This window comes from Colobus angolensis, unplaced genomic scaffold (genome assembly GCF_000951035.1).
Source record: "Colobus angolensis palliatus isolate OR3802 unplaced genomic scaffold, Cang.pa_1.0 Scaffold37, whole genome shotgun sequence".
In the NCBI taxonomy this organism is placed as follows: Eukaryota; Metazoa; Chordata; class Mammalia; order Primates; family Cercopithecidae; genus Colobus; species Colobus angolensis.
In genome coordinates, this window is record NW_012117043.1 from 9270130 (window position 1) to 9290342 (window position 20213).

Here is a 20213-nt window from a genome sequence, read left to right on the forward strand (position 1 = left end):
ACAAAGTGATAAATGGTATATGAATTTTAAAGGCATAATTCCTCAAATGAAAACTCTAAAATATGAGAGTTAAAATATCTGAATTGCTGGTGATTCCCCCATTTCAAGTTTTTGTATGGCATTTCATGGGGTAATATTGAGAAAAGTTAGCTAAGAGTCTATTAGTCTCTTCTCATCTTAATGCCAGTCTTACGTCACCATTTCTATGCCTCATATTTATAAAATGCATTATGATTTTCATTTAGAAAGCTGAAGTGGGTTGGTTTCATCACAAACCTACCCCTAACCCTCTCTTCTATGATATCCACTTTTTATTTCTGACAATTAAATTAGGATTCTTTAAAACAGAGTAGTCCAGGAGCATACAGTTAATTCATAAATCTTTGATTTTTATGTGAGAATGTCCAAAACACCAAGTCAAGAGAAAGTCAAGGAATATTCCAAAATTTTATATAGCATCTATCAACATGGGATCTATGGTAACCCCATACCTCCATTTCATGCACGTACTTTCTTTTTCTATGAAGGTTCAGTTTGAAATTTGACCCCCTTAGTATTTTAAGCAGCCAGCTTTGGCATGAAAGTCAAGACTGGGGCTGGTAAAATACAGCCAGCCAATAGGCCAATTTCAGCAAACTGACTGTTCTTATAAATAACGTTTTATTGGAACACAGCCACACCCATTTGCTTATGAATTGTCTGCAGTTACTTTCATACCATAACCGCAGAGTGAAGTAGTTGTGATGGTTTGAGGCAGAAAAGCCTAAAATATTTACTATATGAACCTTTAAAGAAATAGTTTGCTGACCCCTGGTCTAACCTAATTCTGATTAGTGTTATAGGGCTGAAAGCAAGACATTTTTTTCCTTCTTGATTCTTTCATATATAGAAAATGATTTTTTAATTAAAAATCTATTATTTGAAAGTTTATCAGAACTAGCTGTAACCCAGATACCATTTTTTTTTGTATTCAAAAGAAAGTTATTAACCCTGACAGACATTTCTCAGTCTGTGCTTTTTTCTATTTTATCATTTTAAAGTACATCAAATAGAAAGATGAAAAAGCATTTGTTGGCTACTTGGTTAGCTTCACAAATTTTCCCCCTTCCTACCAGCAGAAATCTCCAAATGACTTTTTCAGTGACTATAAATTGCTAAACTTCTACTTCTCACCTGCCATTCCACCCCTGACCTGCAACTACATTTCCAATGCTCAAAGTGGTTGGTCCTGACAGAAACAGAAGGGCCCTTTTAGGTAAAATAGCTCTAATTTTCACAGGAATTTTCCTAGTCGCAGCAATTGAGTTTACAACAAGGAAATAACACTCTCTTTAGTGGGTTTGAGTTGCGATCCTGAAACTATAAAGTTTCCTCCAAACAGTCTGCTCATAAATCCTTTTAAGTATGCAGTCCTTAGCACAAGTCCCTACTAAATTAAATATCAAGCAGAGCTAGGAAAGGACTGGTAGGTACATTCGATTATTTTATAAGGTTGGGATACAGAAAGTGGCACAGGAATTTGAAACTCTAATTGCTGCTTCTCCCTTGTTGCTCTTTTAGTCTCCTGAAGAGTGTAAAAACTTCCAAGCTCATGCTCTCCTAGTTAAACATGTTTAGGCTTTTTGTCCTCAGTTCTGACAGCAAGCACTAATTGTACATATGCAGAAAGCACAGGGAATTCAGTGTGGTTTTTCTTTGTATTGTTGAGATTATTTCTTTAAACAAGAAATTTTCATCTTTGGGGCCTTTGGCCTCATTTTCTGAGGAAATAAAACAATTCAGCAGTGACTCAGCAACTTGTGAACTTTTGTCTCAGACACCTTATCTCAATAATTCTGCAAGCCAGAAGTTAAATTTTCCAGAAATCCCCTCCCCCAAAATATTGAAGAGTAAAATGAAAATCATTGTAATATTAAAAGAGAAACTAGAAACATAGATGTATTCCACAACTCAAGGAACTCAGGTTATTGGGACAATGTGCAATAATTGAGTTATAATCCTTGTCTGCTTTTAGCTAGTTACATGACCTGAGAGAGTCATCGTGTAGAACTGGGTTTGTTAAATGATTAGACTTGGTTTTTAAAGTCTTTCTTGTATACAGATTCAGATTGTACGCAGATTCTGAACTGTGAGGACTGTCAATCTCTGGGACAGGTTTTTAGAGAAAGTCAGTCTTAAAAGATTTACTGTCCTGTGTTATTTCCCCATTGGCCTCAAATAAACTTATATGGAACTTGCAGAGCAGCACAGATCCTTGAATACCCTTGATAAGATAAATGACTCTTCTGTTTAGAAGGCTGTGCTCCTTGACCAAATGTACATCATTGGCAGGTGCCCAAGTAGAATGGTGAGAGAAAGAGAAGGTAGCTGTCTTCCCTGCCAGATCAGCTGAAGCAACCTTGGCCCTCAGGGGAGATGTGTTATAAACAGATGGCCTTCATATGCCAAAGGGAACTGCACCATTTTACATACTGTCTCATCTAGAGCCAAGGGAGTAAGAAGTAAGTTATACAAATTCTTTCCTAGGCCTATAATTTTACGATTTTATAGCTAATGAGGCTCTGATTTTCTTAAGTCTACAATTGAAACTTTGATAACCACACATTTTTACTGAGATGAATCTTGCCTTAACAGCTGCAAGTGGGACATGGGTCATTAGGGACCTCTATATTATAAGACATGCAATCCTCCCCTTAGTTTTTATAGAAAAAAACTCTCGAGAATGACACTATAATACTCGACCTTAATAACTGCACCTGGAATCATTCACCAAGAATACCAGAGGGCTTTTGCCAACAAATTTAGCTCTGTCCATTAGCAATACAATGATTCTGAAATCACATTCATCTGTACTTTTTAGGAGGCTCTAAAGCAGCTCAGTCAGCCTTGATGAATTAGTTCTTTCTGTAAAATAGAGGGATGACAGAACTCATTATTAATACCTTTTATGGAAATGGCATTAATCCAAATTGTTAGTAATTTAAGATGCATATTTCAGAAGTGAATGAATTAATTCTGTGAAATGGATGAGATTAAAAATAAATTTGCTATAACCTTTTGTCGTGAAATGAGTACATGGAGATGTTATAATGAATGGGAGGTGTGGTAATCCAGCTCACTTAAGGATTTAAATCCATAAATGTCTTTTACCACTGGTGTTCCATTCAGCACTCCTGTGCACAGGCAGACTGCTGCCTGCCTACTGAGGCCAGTGATTCTTCTATATTCTTTCTATGATGACAAACACTCAGAAAGCATCATCCTTGAGACCATTCAAGAAAGGAAGTGTATGTTGGGAGAAAAGAAGAAAAGGAAAGAAAAGCTATATCATTCAAGTCCCAGGGAAGAAAACGCACAAACAACTTTATTCAACCCCTATCTTTGGGTAAGAAAATTAAGGTCAGTCTTATAGGAAGTCTTCAACTCCATCATCCCACCCACAAGAGAGCCATTCATCCTCACTGCCAATGCCCTGGGTCAAGATTCTTAGCTTTTACACTTGGAAAACTAACTGCAGTAGCACTGGTTTTTTCTTTTCAACCAGTTTCCTTTGTCTTCAGCCTGCTTGCTTTCTACATTGTTAACAGAAAGAGCTTGCTAAAATAGAAATTAGAGCTGATCATTTCTATGTTTTAAATCCTACATCTCCCACAGTAATCATGATAAAATTCAGATTTGATAGAGGAGGACTCGAGGCCCCTCCTTCACTATCTGGGCTCTCTCTGCACAGCTAAGGAGTACTCTGCTCCTGTCAAATCAATCTATGTGCAGTTTCCCAAACGGTTCTGTGTTCTCTTGTCTCTGATCCTTTGTACATGCCATTTAACTTCTCGTTAGGGCTAAAATTTGAAGGATGAAAAAGGATAGTTAAAATTTATTGGGCACTTAATTATGAGCCAGGTATAATTCTGAGGATTTTACATTTTTTAATGCGTTCAGTTCTCCCAGCAACAGTATGAAGTAGGTACCCTCAGTATCCTGGCTTCATAAAGGAGGAACTTGAAGCATAGAGCAGTTAAGTTCCCTACCTGAGGTTACACATGGAGTAAGAGTTACATATGGGATTCCAGGGCATATGCTCAAAGCCAAGGTGTTATACCGCTTCTAGATCTCATGAGACATTTACTCATCCTTCAAAATCCAGGTCAGAGGGCATTTGCACTGGGAAACTCCTATGATGCCCCCACCTCCCGCTGCGTCTTATGGAGGTGATGTGCATCTGTGTTCCTTAGTACCCCACGTGCACCCCCTGTTATAACACAGACAGCATTGTACATGCTAGCATCAGCACAGTCTCTCCTGCGTTTCCATGCCTTGTGCTCTGTAAACATCTGTGGATTGGAGAATAACTTGTTTTCAAAAGAAATCATTTCCTTTTGTTTCAAAATGTTCTATACTTCTAGTGAGTAATTCAGTCCTTAGGAGACAGTGAGTACTCAGTAAGTGTTGGGCCAAATGAAAGAGCAAATGGGTTTATGAGATCTTTCTTGGTACCCATACGAAGTAGGAGCAGATCAACTTCCATTAATATGGCAGTTCTTATTTTGCTTTACCGTGCTTTTTGTTGTTGTTGTTTGTTTTTGCTACGCCATCAATTACAAATACCACTACCCCACATGACTATACAACTATAAAGAAAATGCTTCTCTAGTGTAGGCTTTGATTTATAGGGTATAGCACACTTCTTAATTTTAGCACAATAATGAAAATAATTACAACAGAATTTGTTCAGATTGATATTTGATATAGCAAGAAAGGGAAAGAAACACCTACTATGTGCCAAGTCCTAGTCCAAACACTTTATAGGATTTCATTTAATTATCATAGGATTCTTTTAGGATAAGTATTATTATCTTCATCTTACAGATGAGAAAATTGAAGATCAGGGTGATTAAGTTTTTTATCCAAAATCATATAAAAAAGAGTAATTTGCTGAGTGGAAACCCAAACCTAGACCTGCCTGATTCCAAAGAATATACCTTATTTAAAGCATGGCCAATGAAATGGTGTCTGAGGTCAGGGTTGGTGCCTATGTAAGTGACCACTCTCTGAGACTACAACTTCAAGTAGATTCAGAAATAAAACAAACCTAATTAACTTCATTATTCAATGCAGGATTTGTATTGAGTTTGCCAGTAGAGTAGAAAGAAGGCATCATTGCCTAGTGATCAAGAGAGCAACTCTGTTTCTAGACTGCTAGTTTGAATCCCTCCTTACTTGCTGTGTAACCTTGGGCAAGAGGCAGAACCTTTCTATATCCAGTTTCTCTACCTGAAAAATAGGCACAATAACAAAACCTACCTTAGGTAGTTACTAGACCCTGACTCCTGATCTGTGGTTTAGTTAGAGCTTTCTTGCCAGCATTGCAGCACTACATAAACAGGAATCTCATGCCTTCTTAGCTTAGTGCATCTGCTGTCTACTTTTGTCCAACTCCAAAATGCCACTCCTCATCATGCTACCTGACTTCAAACTATACTACAAGGCTATAGTAACCAAAACAGCATGGTACTGGTACAAAAACAGATACATAGACCAACAGAACAGTACAGATGCCTCAGAAATGATACCACACATCTGCAACCATCTGATCTTTGACAAAACTGACAAAAATGAGCAATGGGGAAAGGATTCCCTATTTATTAAATGGTGCTAGGAAAACTGGCTAGCCACATGCAGAAAACAGAAACTGGGCCCCTTCCTTGCACCTTATACAAAAATTAGCTCAAGATGAATTAAAGACTTAAATGTAAAACCTAAAACCACAAAAACCCTAGAAGAATACCTAGGCGATGTCATTCAGGACATAGGCATAGGCAAAGACTTCATGACTAAAAGACCAAAAGCAATGGCAACAAAAGCCAAAATTGACAAATGGGATCTAATTAAGCTAAAGAGCTTCTGCACAGCAAAAGAAACTATCATCAGAGTGAATAGACAACCTACAGAATGGGAGAAAATCTTTGCAATCTATCCATCTGACAAAGGTGTAATATCCAGAATCTACAGGGAACATAAACAAATTTACAAGAAAAAAACAAACAACCCCATCAAAAAGTAGGTGAAGGATATGATCAGATACTTCTCAAAAGAAGTTATTTATGTGGCCAACAAACATATGAAAAAAGCTCATCATCACTGGTCATTGGAGAAATGCAAATCAAAACCACAATGAGATACCTTCTCATGTCAGTTAGAATAGCGATCATTAAAGAGTCAGGAAACAACAGATGCTGGTGAGGATGGGGAAAAATAGAAACACTTTTACACTGTCGGTGGGAGTGTAAATTAGTTCAACCATTGTGGAAGACAGTGTGGTGATTCTTCAAGGATCGAGAACTGGAAATACTATTTGACCCAGCAATCCCCATTACTGGGTGTATATCCAAAACATTATAAATCATTCTACTATAAAGGCATATACACATGTATGTGTATTGCAGCACTATTTACAATAGCAAAGACTTGGAACCAATCCAAATGCCCACTGGTGATAGACTAGAATGTGGCATGTATACACCATAGAATACTGTGCAACCACACAAAAGAATGAGTTCATGTTCTTTGCAGGGACATGGATGAAGCTGGAAACCATCATCCTCAGCAAACTAACACAAGCACAGAAAATCAAACACCGCATGTTCTCACTCATAATTGGAAGTCGAACAAGAAGAACACATGGACACAGGGAAGGGAACATCACAAACTGGGGCCTGTCGGGGGCTGGGGGCAAGGGGAGGGAGAGAATGAGGACAAATACCTAACAGATGCAAGACTTAAAACCTAGATGACGGGTTGATAGGTGCAACAAACCACCATGGCACATGTTTACCTATGTAACAAACCTGCATGTTCTGCACATGCATCCCAGAACTTAAAGTAAAATAATTTTTTAAAAAAATGCCACTTCTCATTCCAGGCTCTCCTGCATGATGGATGAAGGCATGGGATTATGAATCCCAGACATCCTTCTGCTAATGTGCTTCTTTTCTCAGGAAGTGACGAAAGTTTTTTTTTTTTTTTTTGTCTCAGCTCTAACAGTCATGTAGTTTATGTCTACACCATGCTGTACAAATTACAGTCAATTACTTAAGGTTAACAATAGGAATTCCCAGTAGTAGTAAAGAAACTAGCTATTTGCAAGTCATTTGTAGTAATCTTTAGTAACTGATAATTAGACACTAATTAGTTCATTTGCTTAGTGTTGTTTTACGTAGTAAGACGCTTAATGAGTTAATTACAAGAAAAGAATTGACTGGTAATTAAATGCCAATTAAGGAGTTTTATATGTAAGCAAAGTACCTTGGTTAAATAATAATGTTTAAAACTAAAACGATGAATTAAATGATTCAAGGTAATGTGATGAGAATTGTTCTGTTCTTATACTGATTAGCATGGTGCATGAGTCTTGCTTGATGTGCAACAGATTAAACAAGTCTTAGGTTATTAGAGTTTCTCACTTTTAGCTCCATGGACATCTTGAGCTTAATAATACTTTTTTGTAGTGGGTGAGGGCTGTACTATGCGTCGTAGAATGTTTAACAGCATCATCGTCCTTTACCCATTCGATGTAGTACTTTCTCAATTGTGACAAATAAAAATGTCTCCAGACATTGCCAAATGTTCTCTGTGGGGGTGGGGATGCAGAAGCAAAACCCCCTCCAGTTGAGGATACTGGACTGTCTCCTAATATTTTGTTTTTGTTGTGTTTTTCTTCAAGATTGCTTTATTTTCATTACTTATGTGAAGTTGTTTTTTTAAGAGCTCATGATAACATCGGAGGACTCCACTGGCCAAATATATTACCAAGAATTAACTGCTACAGTGGTAAGAACGCTGAATTTGGTACCCAAAGACTTCAGCTCAGAGTAAGTGTCCCCCACCATTACATGATCTTAGGTGAGCAATATAACATCTTTGAATATAAGTTTTCTCATCTGTATGGCAAGGATAAGAGAATAATCTCTAGTTTCCTGTAGGATTCTAAGACTTCTGAAGTAAAAACAAACCAATACTTTGCAATATGACTTTTCACCCTTAGTCACAAAGATAGTTCGGGATCATCCAGAACCTTCCTTGACCAATTATCTATTTTTTCAAATTCAAATATATTTATTGAGTGCTTTCTACATGCCAGACACTTTTTCTAGGCACTGAAGACAAATTAGACTAATTCATGTTGTGTTAGAGTGAGACAGTGCAAAAATGCAGAGTTGGGGTAAATAATTTAGTTATAATAGGGTGATGTAGAAGTTCCTACTGAGGAGAAAAGACTTGAAAGAATGGGGAAATGAGCCATGTGGGTATCAGCGGGGAGAGTGTGGTGTTCAGGATTGAGAAACAGCCAGTGCAAAGCCTATTTCCTTTTTCTTATCCAAAAGGCAAAATGTTTATTAACCTAAGTGGATGTTATAATTGAAATTGTTGTTTATAATGTTAAAATTAGGTATTTTATTATATGTCTCATAATTTTCCTTTTAAAGGACATTAATATATGTCTACAAGATATTTTAAAATAAGCATATGTATGCCTTTTAATACAATGTTCGGATGATTTGAATAAATGGGGAATAGTATGACTAAGAATAGTGACAGAAAAGTTTTATTAAGAGTCAATTACAAAATAGGCAAACTGTTGTGTTATTGTCTTTCTGTAACATTAAATTAGTTACTCTTGTCAGATTGAGTTTTGACAATAATATTTTAGCACTACATTAAGAAGTCACACTAAGACCTTTACAATTTGAAATCTTTCAGATAATTATAAAAGTCCTACTCAATGTAATTGGAAAGTCTCAATGTAAATCTCTCAGCCTACATGATCCTCAGCCATCTGTCCTCAGCTTAGATAATCCTCAGGAAAGATGTAAAGGAATTCTATTCCCCAAATTATTGCATGCTCATAATAGTTTGTCTGTGGGCTTTATACTTAAAAAATTAACCAATTAATATATATTTAGGAGTATAAGCACAGGTTTCTTACATGCATATATTGTGTAATAGTCAAGTCTGGGCTTTTAGTCTACCCATCATCCAGCTAGTGAACATTGTACTCAGTAGGTAGTTTTTCAACCCTCAACCTTCATCCCTCTGCCATCCCCCACTTTCATACTCTTCAATGTCTATTATTCCATTTTGTAAGTTGATGTGGATGCATTGTTTAGCTCCAACTTATAAGAAAGAACATGCAATACTTGATGTGCTGTTTCTGAGTTATTTCACTGAGGATAATGACCTCCAGTTTCAGCCATGTTGCTACAAAAACCATGAAGTCATTCTTTTTTATGACTGAGTAGTATTCCATTGTATATATGTACCACATATTCTTTATCCATTTCTCTGTTGATGGATGCTTAGGTTGATTCTCCATCTCAGCTGTTGTGAATGGTGCTGCAATAAGCATACAAGTGCAGGTATCTTTCTGTTACAATGATTTCTTTTCCTTTGGGTATATACTCAGTAGTGGGATTGCTGGATCGAATGGTAGCTCTATTTTTAGTTCTTTGAGAAATCTCTATATAGTTTTCCATAAAGGTTGTACTAATTTACATTCCTACCAACAGCATATAAGTTTTCCCTTTTCTCCCCATCCTTGCCAATAACTGTTGTTTTTAGATGTTTTCATAATAGCTATTCAGACCAGTGTAAGACGGTATCTCATTGTGGTTTTAATTTGCATTTTTGTGATGATCAGTGATGCTATACATTTGGTCATATACTTGTTAGCCACTTTTATGTTTTCTTTTGGAAAGTGTGTTTGTGTCTTCTGCTCACTTTTAAAAATGATTAATTTTTGTTTCAATAGTTTTTGGGGTGCAAGTTGCTTTTGGTTACATGGATAAGTTCTTTAGTGGTCACTTCTGAGAGTTTGGTGCACCCATCACTTGAGGGTTGTACACTGTGCACGATACGTAGAGTGAATTTATCATTCACTCTCTCCCAACCTTCTCCCCCAACTCCCCAAAATTCATTTTATCATACTTATGCCTTTGCATCCTCATAGCTTATCTCTCACTTGCAAGTGAGAATGTGCAATATTTGGTTTTCCATTCATGAGTTACTTCACTTAGAATAATGCCCTCCAGCTCCATCCAAGTTAGGCAAAAACATTATTTCATTTCTTTTTATGGCTGAATGGTATTCCATGGTGTATATATATCACAGTTTCTTTATCCACTTGTTGGATGATGAGCATTTAGGTTGGTTCCAAATTTTTGCAATTGTGAATTGTGCTGCTATAAACATGTGTGAGCATGTGTCTTTTTTCATACGATGACTTCTTTTCCTTTGGGTAGACACCCAGTGGTGGGATTGGTGGATCAAATGATAGTTCTACTTTTAGTTCTTTGAGCAATCTCCATACTACTTTCTGTAGTGGTTGTACTAGTTTACATTTCTACCGTGTAATGGGGTTCTCTTTTCACCACATCCATGCCAACGTCTATTATTTTTTGACTTTTTAATTACGGCCATTTATGAAATGTAAAGTGGTATCTCATTGTGTTTTTAATTTGCATTTCCCTGATAATTAGTGATGTTGAGCATTTTTTATATGTTTCTTGACTGTTTGTATATCTTCTTTTGAGAATTGTCTATTCATGTCCTTGGCTCACTTTTTGATAAAATTATTATTTTTTTTCTTGCTGATTTGTTTGAATTCCTTGCAGATTCTAGATATTAGTCCTTTGTCAGATACACAGGTTGTAAATATTTTCTCCCACTCTGTGGGTGGTCTGCTTATTCTGCCAATTATTTGTTTTGCTGTGCAGAAGCTTTTTAGTTAAATTAGGTTCTATTTTATTTTTGTTTTTGTTGCACTTGCTTTTGGGATCTTGGTTATGAAGTCTTTGCCTAAGCTAATGTCTAGAAGAGTTTCTCCTATGTTATCTTCTAGAATTTTCATGATTTCAAGTCTTAGATTTAAGTCTTTGATCCATCTTAAGTTGATTTTTGTATAAGGTGGAAGATGAGGATGCAGTTTAATTCTTCTACATGTGGCTTGCCAGTTTTCCCAGCACCGTTTATTGAATAGAGTGTTCTTTTCCCAATTTATGTTTTTGCATGCTTTGTTGAAGATCAGTTGGCTGTAAGTACTTGGCTTTATTTACAGATTCTCTCTTCTGTTTCATTTTTATACTAGTACCATGCTGTTTTGGTAACTATAGCCTTGTAGTATAATTTGAATTTGAGTATGTGATGCCTCCAGATTTTCTTTTTTTTTCTTTCTTTTCTTCTCTCTCTCTCTCTCTCTCTTTTTTTTTTTTTTTTAGCTTAGTATTGCTTTGGCTATGAGGGCTCTTTTTTGATTTCATATGAATTTTAGAATTATTTTGTCTAGATCCATGAAGAATGATGATGATATTTTGAAGGGAATTGCATTGAATCTGTAGATTGCTTTTGGCGGTATGGTCATTTTCACAATATTGATTCTACCTATCCGTTGAGCATGGAATGTATTTCCATTTGTTTGCATCATCTATGATTTATTTCAGCCATATTTTATAGTTTTCCTTGTAGAGATCTTTCACCTCCTTAGTGAGGTGGAAGTATATTCCTAGGTATTTTATTTGTTTCTTTTATTCCCTTCTACTTAATATAAAAACATTGTCTATTCTGAGAACTGCCTCTTCTGTGGTGCTCCCCTATCTTTATCAGTGTTATCTTTTTTCCTGTGCACTTATTGTTCCTGCCGTGTTCAATTGGAATTCATTTTCCAGCAGTTTCCCTGAGTATGGGGTTTTGGACTCAAAGGGGGCTTTGATTTATTAGTTTTGAGAATGCATAGGGTCCATATTTCTTCCGGTGTTTTCAGATCTCTTCGTGGATTCCTGGTACTCAGATGGCTATGAGGAAGAGTGCAAGCTCTCTCCCAGAGTTTGCTGCTCTCCCCATTAGGCCTGCTGTGTGTGCTCTGCAGTGAGTACCTGTGGACAAGCTTGGGGCTCTCCTGTTCTCAGGTGTGCATGATGTCCAGTGATTTCCCTTTGCCTCATTCCAAATAATTCCAAATAAATGCTAATATTACAAGGACCTTTTGGCTCTAAACAGTCTTTCTTCACCTGTATATATTTTGCGGTTCATGGGAGTAACATTGTTACATAGTTTTGTTATGGATGTCATCTGTGTGACTTTTGTTTTGCTGTTTTAGTTACTCCATCTGTTTTAATGAGAGGATTCAGAGAGAGTCTTATACTATATAGGGTCACCACTCTTGCTATCATCCCAGCATTCCATCTGATACCTATTTTAATCTCATGCTATTGTATGTAACTACATTTCTGAAGCTACCTCAGAGAGCCTTTTGTCTAAAAAAGAGGGTTAAATAAGTTTAGCGAAAGGACACATGACATACCACCTCTGCCCTCCTCATAGTCCACTTCCAGGAAGCAGGCATAATCTTTCTAAAAGTTGCCCTTTCTAATGCACTCTACATAAAACTTTATAGCTTAGAAATCTATGAAAGGAAAATACAGGCTTCATGATGTGAGGAAATAGAGGGTTTCTTCTCTTGGCACATTTTTTTTTTTTTTTTGCAGACATAACACTCTGTTAACAGTTCCACCCAAGCCTTCAGAAACTTGAGAATTATTTGGAATGTGGAGGGATGAAATGGAGTGGGGACTGGGAGAAGTGGGGTAAAGGAAAATGGTGGAGATTATGCTAGCTCCAGGTTCTTAAGTCTCATTACTTCTTACAAGAGCAATGTGCAGCAACGTACTGAAGTTTCTTCTCCATGCCCCACACTTTATCCCTTAACAACTTGACACATCAGACTTACTCCCACCAGGAACAGGGTGGGGAAATAATCCTGGAGTAAATGAGAGTAAAAGTAATTTCATCAGCACTGCCCTTAAGCTTTTATTCTGAATATTCTCTTTTCAAAGGCTTGTTATTTGGAGTCCTCTAGAAACCTGAGTTTCCCGATCCTACTAAAGGTGTGCTGAACACAGCATCAGCTCAAACCCAGGTGTTTCTGACTTTAACTTAGCTTTAAGGTGTTAAGGGAGATGAGCTTTGAATTACCTTTGGGAAAATAATCTCCACTTTACTATTATGAAACAAATAAATCTTTACTAGTATTAAAAGACACTTCAAAGTTTTTTCTGCCTTTTTATCCCCCACCAAACGTTACTTTCTAAACAGCGTATTACTGAATAAAGTGTAAATGAATCAGTACCATATGGCTTAATCTTCTCTTAAATCCCCTTTGGGCGTGAGAAATTAATTGACAAACTCAGTGGAAAAGCTTTCTTTTGGTGTTTGGAACCCTGAATTTAGGAAGCATGACAGCGATCGTTTAGGGACTCTGGTTCCACTTAATGCCTTCTTCCCTATCAACAAGTCTTACAGGGCTAATGGGAATGCAGCTTTCAGAGCTGACTACCTCAGACTCTGGGTCTCAATTTCCCCTCTGTATTTATTTCTCTGAGATTTTATTAGGAAATGCACATTAGTTAAGTGCAAACCAAAGGGTTTGTTGCCTCCTGTGAACTGAGACAGTCAGGCTTGGGCAAATGCAGAGATTGGGAAAAGCAAGTCAGGCTGTTTCTTAGCTATTAAATGTTTCAGAAGTTCCATGAATTCGAAGCATCCCATAGAGAACTCAACATGAGATAAAAGAGGTTTATGATTAGTCCCTGAGGATTATTTTTCAGGTTTCTCTCTGTGGGCAAATGTTAATTAAGATTCCTTTGAGTTTGCAAGTGTGTAAATGGGAAAGTCAGTGAGGTACGCGGGAGTATGGGTTTTTGGAGTGTTGAAAATCGTTCAAGACACTTCTCTGCCTCTCACTAGTTATGTGACTGGCCAAAAAACTGAGCTGAAACTGCAGGTGTATTGCGGGGGCTGTTGGGAACACCATTGAGCTCTTGCCTAAGGCTCAGCTAGGGGTAAAGTACAGGGTAAGCCCCTGTAGGGCTGAGGAACTTCGGGCTAACAAGGTAAAAATCAATCAAGTCAGCACCCTCTGCTTAGATTCCAGTCAGTTGCTTCAGACATGTTGAATAAGTGATTAAGAGCTATGGAAATTACATTATCAGCCACACAAAGGCAATTTGATTTCTCTTTTCTGGTAACTCACTCCCATCACTTAACACATAAGTAACTGCCCTCTTGCCTGCAAAATAATTTATTTTGCTCTTGCCTAATCCTGTACCTTTTCCCTGAAAACCGGGAAGAGTGAGGCTGAACTGTGGGTAAGGGGACTCAGATACATGTTAGAAATTGCATCCACTCCATTTTGGCTATGAGTCTTAATCTCATAAGCATCTATTTCCTCATCTGTAAAACGAGTAGGGTTACAGGATCTCATAGCATGAGAGTGAAGTACAATAATATATTAATATCTATTTAATATGTTCAATCCAATAAATGGCACTTGATAGGGGTCATTGTTAGATCTCTTCCAACTTGCTATCTCCTGGTTTATAAAGTGCTAGACATTAACAATGAGGGCTATTGTATCCTGAAGGTGATAGGACAGGGTTATTGTGAAGTTCAGGTAGTTCTGCTTGTGTGTAATTTGATTGAATGCTTTAGGGGTTAGAATGAGTCTTGGACAGGTTATCCCGAAAAGCCCTTTAAAAGACACACCTATCAAAAGCAAGGTGCCCCTGAAACCTGAAGCTGCTGTTTTGTAACACTTTCACATGTGGGAATGGAGCTTTGTTTCCCCAAACAACCACAAAATTCAATCAGTGTAATTATACAAATCACAACTGACTCATATTTTTTTCTTTTGCTGTTTTATGTTGCTTTATTATCTCTGTCACTAGTTACTTTATGGTTATTTTGTTACTCTCACAATGTTTTGAGACACAGACTTCAAATAATTTATTTGAATATTTTGGAAAAAATTAAATAAAAATGCATGGAGAATAATATTGCTAACATCTATGTATCCACTATAGAAATTTAATAATTGTGAAATTGGCAAATTTATTTTTACTTCTAATTTTTGATTTAAGTTGAAATGTCTCTATACCTCACTAATCCTGCTCCTCTTACTCAATGCTAATCCTATCGTTAACTTTGCATGCATCTTTCTAGTCCATGTGTTATTTTCACTACATATAAAATCTTAAGACCAATATGTAATACTGTTTTGTAGTTTTAAAAATGTATGTACAGTTGATCCTTGAACAACATGAGTTTGAAATGTGTGGCTCCACTTAGATGCAGATGTTTTCCAAACGCAGATTGAAAATACAATATTAGCAGGATGTGAAACCAGCCTATATGGAGGGCCAATTTTTCGTATACACAGGCTTCACAGCGCTGGCTATGGGACTTGAATATGCTCAGCCTGAAGTACATGCAGCAATCCTCTGCATGTACTGAGGGACAACTGTAAATGTTCTGAAACTCCTTGTTTCATTCAACAGTGTTTTTGAGACTAACCCACATGGACACATGTGGGCCTGGGTCTAGTAATTCATATTAACTATTAAATTACTAGTAATTCATTTTGTCACATGACTTTACCAGAAAATCTCTTTTCCCTTATGGCTCCACATTTAGATTATTTCCAACTTTTTGCGCTTTATTTCCCCAAATGGTGAGTAGTTTGACAAAATATAAATCTATGTAGCTGCAAGATACATATAGCCAGTTTCTGTAACATGTAGTAGAAACAGGAAGAAACAGTCACTGTCAAGAGAGAATTCTATGAGAAGCAATCTCGCCCATGAGGAGCACTGGAATCCTGACTGTAATGACATTGGTGTGATACAAGTTTATTCTATTGCCATGATTCTCAGGTTTATTTAATTTTATGTATTTATTTTTGAGACTCAGTCTTGCTCTTGCCACCCAGGCCGGAGTGCAGAGGCGTGACCTCAGCTCACTGCAGCCTTTGCCTCCCGGGTTCAGGTGATTCTCCTGCCTCAGCCTCCCAAGTATCTGGGATCACAGGCTTCTGCCACCATGCCCAGCTAATTTTTGCATTTTTTTAAGTAGAGATGAGGTTTCACCATATTGGCCAGGCTGGTCTCAAATTCCTGACCTCAAGTGATCAGCCTACCTTGGCCTCCCAAAGTGCTGAGGTTACAGGTATGAGCCACCATGCTGGGCCTCTTGGGTTATTTTATTTTTTTTTTTTATCAGGATCAACTAATTCATGTCTTTTAACAAACCATGTAGTTTGTCCTTGGTTTATCTTTTAGGAAACACTGTCTTATGGGGCTGAGATTCAGAGCATAAATTTGCATAGAGTGCCTTCTATGATGTTGCTCCTTAGGAGCCTGTGCTGATGAGAGGCTATTTACTAAGAAATCCTTTTCCCTGGAGACATGAGAAATATTGACATGTTTAGAGCCTTTACTATATACCAGCTCAACGTTAGGCACTTTTAGACACATAATTCATTTAATCCTCAATGATCCTTGAAGGTTCATTTTATAGACAAAAACTCTAAGATTCACACATGTGTGATAATGGCCCAAGGCTGTATAGCTACTGAGCAATGATCTGAAACTTGAACTTAGCTCTACTTGATTCTAAAATCCTATTTTCTCTCTTCTGCATGTTCACATGTTCTTATGGGGTGTTAGAACCAGCAGTATCATTATTAGACACAGAGTCACTGAATCAGCAGAAATTTATTTGAGCCTCCACCATGCTGTTAGTTTGGTCAATTACCATAAGTGTTTAAAAAGAAATACTCACTTCTTTTGAGGAGCTCATAAGATACTGGAGAAGAAAAGATAACGATGACAGGAACAGTAGATAGTACTGTGAACTGAATTTGTGCATATTGGGAGGGAGCAGCATGAGTTGGAGGAGGAAAGCCATCCTGGAGGTGAGAATTGGCCACTTTGAGAGCATAGATGGCATTTTCCCAGGCAGGCAGGAAGCAGCAAAGATTTTGGATAGGTAGACTTGTGTGAGCAAAATCTTGGCACTTAACACTACAAATGGCCTATATCAACTGTTGCCGAGGATGTGAGTAAAACCCAACAGAGTAAGAGGGAGCTTAGACATGTAACTCCAACCTATGATCTCCTTCTGTTTTTCATACCTCTTGTCTCAATTCTCCTCAAATTATAGTATAGTTGATGGAGTTCATCAGGACACATAAGAGGCATAGAACACCAATGTCTTGAGAAAATCAGAAAGAGCTATCTAAGTAGAACAAGCCAAAAGTTCCTGGTGACCAAAGGAGGGACACACACACACACACACACACACACAAAAAAAAAAAAAAACAGACAAATTGAATACTTATGTTTGATGGTTGTTTAATGATAAAAAAAAAAAGAAACAAACAAAACTATGATAAGGTCATTTGCTCTGAGGAGGCAGATGGAAGCTAGAGCTATGTGTTATAACAAGATTTGTTGGCTAGCCTGAGAGCTAAGCAAGTATGAGTTTAAAATGGATAGCCAGTTTCTTTTTCTTTTAAAACATAATATTAAACCAATGCCCAGGAAGTAGCTAAGTCTCCTCCAGGGACCACAGCTGCTGTTTAGCACTCTCATGCCTGGGACATCAGTTCTATGTGACTCTTGCATTCGCTGCCTCCCATCCCATCCCTACCTGACTTTCCTTCCCAGTGCATTGGGAAATTAGGTTTTGGAGCATTGGAGTCAAACCGATCTACTTAGAGTCTTGCTTTCCTCCATTACTTGATGGAGATGTAAGATAACCTTTCTGAGCAACATGTCCTTGTCTGTAACCTAAAGATAATCCTGCTCCTAGAGTTGTTGTCAGAGTAATGTGTTGTGAAGCTCCACATGCTGTTATTCTCAGAAAACAAAAGCTAAGGGATTTTTAGCATTCACTGAAAAAACCTCTAAAAGATGTGCTTCTGGAAAAATAAAATTGAACTCACAAAGAGTGAGATTTGAGGGTAAGTACTCATCAAAGAAGTTTGTAAAGATGTAGATACCGTTAAATAATCTCTGGCGGGCCGGGTGCTGTTACTCACACCTGTAATCCCAGTACTTTGGGAGGCTGAGGTGAGTGGATCACCTGGGGTCAGGAGTTCAAGACCAGCTTCGTCAATATGGTGAAACCCTGTCTCTACTAAAAAATACAAAAATTAGCTGGATATGGTGGCACAAGCCTGTTAATCTCAGCTACTCGGGTGGATGGGGCAGGAGAATCGCTTGAACCTGGGTGATGGAGGTTGTGGTGAGCCGAGATTGCTCCACTGCACTCTAGCCTGGGTGACAGAGGGAGGTGTTGTCTCAAAATTATAATAATAATAATCATCATCATCATCTCTGGCGGTGCATGCAGAGCAGCCTGGTGGGATGAAGAGGCCCAGCTAGTGGGCTGCGTGGCCACAGCCGGAGCATGAGGCCAAGCTTGGCATGTGGGTGCTCACCCGGCCAGGCAGTGAGCGGGGGGCGGCCTGGGCCACGAGGCTTGCCCCCAGCTGGCTGACCGCCGTGCCTTCCATATGAGTTGGACTGCTGGCAGGGCAGGAGCCCAATTCACCCGCTTGCCTACTCGGGGGAGGTAATGGCAGCAGAGGGAGCCATGGGTACTTTAGAAGAAGAGAACTTCAATCTGTCCTTCTCTGCCTCTAATGCAGAATTTGATGCTGTGGTTGCATAATTAGAGGACGTTGTCATGTATGAAAAGTTCCACTTATTACAGAGAAATTTCATAGATAAGTACTACCTGGAGTTTTGAGGACTTGGAAGAGAATAAACTAACCTACATGCCTATTTTAATAAATATATTTTTTGGCAGAAAAAATATGTTGAAGAGTAACCTCTGTAGCAAATTCCTTAATTCAACGTAGCAGTTTTCATAACTATGTTACAGCATCATAAGGATGAAGTGACTGGTGACATATTCGACATGCTGCTCACCTTTACCAATGTTCTGGCTTTTAAATAAATGTTTTTGGACTATGGAGCAGAAAAAGAAGGCTGGGGACTGGACTTAAGCAGTGGTCCAGTGGTGACTTTGTTGTGCACATCATCTATACCAGCTTTTCAGAACAATCTGCAACACTAGGTCCTACCTCCAGCCAATAAATGGGATCGTTCTGGATGTCACCGACCCAATAAGCCAACAGAGTCTGCTCATGATGATGACAGAAGAATATGTCTTGGAAAGACTGACTCTGTTCTGCAATTCTTCATTCGTACTAAGTATCAATAGGTCAAAACCAAAATGACCTAACCCTCCTGGACCTATGTCGCCTGAAACACCTTATTGTATTCATTAACCTTAATAATCCTCCCAATTGGTAACCCTGGTACTCCTCCCCTCCTCAAGTAGACACCTCTCTCAGGTATTTCTGAGTTCGACTCCTCTGGAGCAGACCATGTCAATCATTCCACCTGGGAGGCCCCTTCCTCCAGTATACATGTTGGTGTGTAACAGTGTGGAATAATCCACCATCAACACCCTCTGTCCCAGCAGGCTTTACATGAATCTTTGTGCACCCACACCTCTTATTTACATGAGTCAGAGTTTCAGTCCTTCAGCTTCAGTGTGGTTTCTGATATTTATCTAGGGTGTTATTCAAGCCACCTGCTCATCTTGAGATTTCGGAGCCTTCTATGACCACAGCTTGTCTTGGCCATAGGAATCAGTGGAAAGAGATGTCCTTTACATAAGAGCTACATGCAAAAAACAACTCCTCGTTTTAACGTTTGTAGTCCTTGTGTCACTGTCTTCTGCTAATCCCATTGTTTCTAGAAGTCTCTTTTAAGTTTTAATTTTTTAAAAATTTTTATAGATGAATACTCAGGCTAACCTAGTGGGTATGATCTTGGAACTTCCACGATTATCCACTTATAGATCAAAATATTATATGCTGTGTGCTTTTTAGTCAGTGCTGTGAAGGCAAAAATACATTCTATGTTGTCATTCATTCCTGTTTTACTGGATACCTATGAATGTATGCTGTTTGCTAGAAATAGACTAAAAGATATCTTGTTCTTATAACAACGTGTTGGTGTGTTTGTATGTTTGCTGAAAATCCTTTCTGTATAAACCAGTTCGTTAGGTCCTCTGGGTTAGGTAGGGACTCTGTAGTTTCCTCCTGCCCTAAGTCTCTCCTACTGAGATGTGTTCCATTGGTCCAGCTGAGCATGAGTAGGAGGTAATAAACAGCTTTACTAGTTATTTGTTTGCTTTGGTTTGCTGCAATATGTGGTGAACTACTTATCAGAAAACATTTATATAATCTCTAGAAAGAAGAAAAAACATAATAGTTCAATTCCCAATGGGTAACTTTGAAATTTTTAATT

At 38.0% G+C, this 20213-nt stretch overlaps 1 pseudogene; it reads left to right on the forward strand.

Annotated features, from left to right (window-relative positions):
• Nucleotides 1-18483: 18483 nt before the first annotated feature.
• Nucleotides 18484-18969, forward strand: LOC105520140 (annotated as a pseudogene).
• The last annotated feature ends 1244 nt before the right edge of the window (nucleotides 18970-20213 follow it).